Source organism: Triticum dicoccoides, chromosome 7B, assembly GCF_002162155.2.
Source record: "Triticum dicoccoides isolate Atlit2015 ecotype Zavitan chromosome 7B, WEW_v2.0, whole genome shotgun sequence".
Lineage (NCBI taxonomy): Eukaryota > Viridiplantae > Streptophyta > Magnoliopsida > Poales > Poaceae > Triticum > Triticum dicoccoides.
The window spans coordinates 331,087,716-331,090,139 of NC_041393.1; the positions used below are offsets into that span (position 1 = coordinate 331,087,716).

The 2,424-nt window shown below is 40.8% G+C and overlaps 1 long non-coding RNA gene across 2 annotated transcripts in view; it reads left to right on the top strand.

The window, feature by feature from the left end:
* LOC119341933 overlaps positions 1 to 1,909 on the top strand; it is a 3,378-nt gene extending 1,469 nt beyond the window's left edge. The window contains exons 2-4 of one of the 2 annotated variants that reach the window (XR_005165341.1): positions 251 to 336; positions 892 to 1,014; positions 1,106 to 1,909. This is a non-coding gene — a long non-coding RNA (uncharacterized LOC119341933). Of the gene's footprint in view, positions 1 to 250; positions 771 to 891; positions 1,015 to 1,105 lie in introns of those variants that run through there. The other variant, XR_005165340.1, reaches the window with a different exon arrangement.
* The last annotated feature ends 515 nt before the right edge of the window (positions 1,910 to 2,424 follow it).

Genomic DNA, 2,424 nt, shown 5'->3' on the forward strand with positions numbered 1-2,424 from the left:
ATGTGAACTAGATAGTGTTTGCTCATTTTTTTTATGTCATTGTTGTTGTCTTTGAATGATATCTCAATCAGACTTAGTGTCGATGCAAAGGTGTGCATATTTATTAGCCTATTCATCCATTTCTCCTATTTGTTCATGGCGTAAAACATAGTCCTGTGATCTGAAGTCATACAATTACTTTTTTGTTCTATTGTTGTTTTTCTGTGCAAATCATCTATCTTGCTTATTGACTTCTTTTTATTTTGTTCAGGAAAGGTCATACCGGTTTTGAGCTCTCTCATGTGAAATGATTTATTTGGATCAAGATGGTTTTAGACTTTTAGGAGGAATTCATATGTAGGTTTATGTTCCCTTGTGGATGAAAAGGCACATTTATATACTATATGATTTTAGTGAGCTTGATGCTTTGTTTGGGAGTTGATTGGTTCAATCTTTTCCTTTCATGCATGTGATTCCTATATTATAGGCTCGGGTGCTCTGTTTTTTAGATGCTCAGATGAAGAGGTTTCCTCTCCTGGTATTGTCTGGATAGAGAAAGAGATCTCTGTTTGCATTAGTATTGGTGGTGTCCCTGTCCCAGTTCTATTATCAGGAGTCATTGAGCAGGATGATTCACAAGAACTTATGCTTTGAGTTGTCTTTAACAAGATACCAAGGAGAGAAAAGGCTGAAGCTATATGTTCGTGTTTGAGTTATTTGCAATATATGTACACAAAATTTTCCGTCAGGAACAGACATTTTCTTAATGAGATAACTGAGTTACCCCTTTATCATGTTTTGCATTATCTACAGACAGAATATTCTTACATGGGGTCTGGCATCATCTACTAGCCTTAGTTTAGTACCATTGAACAACTTTCCATTCATTTCTAATTTATCTTTGCTACGAAGTTGCAGGGTGATGGAATACACTGTCTTGTGCCCAAAGGCTTGCTTTCCAAATTTCAGCAGCTGATGTCTGAAGGTCGTGTATGTTATCTACAGTTCTTTCATATTAGCCCCGCCAAAAGGCAGGTCTGGTTCATGTACCTTAGATTTGAATTGTAGTTTCCTTCTGTCAAACTTGTAGATGCCGTGCCTGAAGGTTTTCTGCTGTAATTTACAGGCTTGAGAAGTTGAGATATTTCAGGTCAAGATTCAACTGGTCGATTTGGGTGCAGAACTTTTGAGGTTGATCATTCTGTTGAATGCATTGCTGAATGAGGACGTCGATTTAAGACAGACAAGGAATCTACTATGCACCGAACAGCTCTGACTCGGCACAACAGATACCGCCTCCAACAAGCAAGAACGAAGCCAACGGAAGGAAACACCACCAAACTCAACATAATTAAGACACAACGCAATGGAACATAATTAAGACACAACGCAATGGAATTGAAACCACGGTGACGCAAATGACCATAATAATCCACGAAGAAAGAAAAGGGAAGTTGAACCCAGAATCAAAAAACGGCGCGGCAAAGCGCGCGTCACCTTCTAGTCCACGTACATGATAGGTAACAAGGCAAGTCAGTTTGTAAAGGAAAGTGATCAAAAGAGACAGGAAAATAAAGATTGTTACTTTTTTAGTCGGTCACGACCACCAGAAGTTGCCGATGGTTTGCCTAACGAGCATCGCTCGTGGAGATTATTCTCCTACGGGCTGGGGCCCACCAACATGCATGGCAATTAGAGATAACGTGCATGACACAAATATTAGATACATCAGCTTAGATTTTTCTGGTTCTAGTTGGTTGGGTACTTTTCTTTCGGGTCAAGTTAGAGGTGCGGCTACTACTATAAAGCCAAGCCTGCGTGCTTTGTAATTTTTAGGTTATATTTTCTACAGGTTAGACAACATGTGTATCAAATATTAAGTAGCCCTCTTTGGGTGTCGTTGTTAATTATTTTATGTGATTTTTCTGCATGAAAGTTGCACTTGGCTCGAGGTCTGTCGTTCTCGACGGGTTGCGTGCTGGTTACGTCTACTTCAGCGGGAGGTTGCTCGTGTGTCGAGGGATTGTCTGTTGATCGTCGTTACCCCTACTTCAGGTTACGCGTACTGCTCGTGTAATTGGGAGTAATTTTTTAATCCGTGGATCTTGAAGGTTATTGCATCGTAAAAGATCGGGCCATATCAGAGGCACGTCCGAGGTCGTGCCCCATCATGTAGGCTCGGGATTATTAACGAGGTGAATGCGTCACTGGCAGAGCGCTATATTGTCCCTAGAGAATGCGCCATTGACAGAGCGCACTTGAGGCGAGGTATAGTTTTCGGAACTTAAATCAGGTGAATGCATCCTTGGCGGAGCGCTCTATTGTTTCTAGAGAATGCGCCACTGACAAAGCGCACTTGAGATACTTCTGAAGTTCTTGTCATGTGTACTTAGAATTTTTGGGGTTATCTTGCGCGAATAAATTAGATGCGGTTGTGAGTTTATT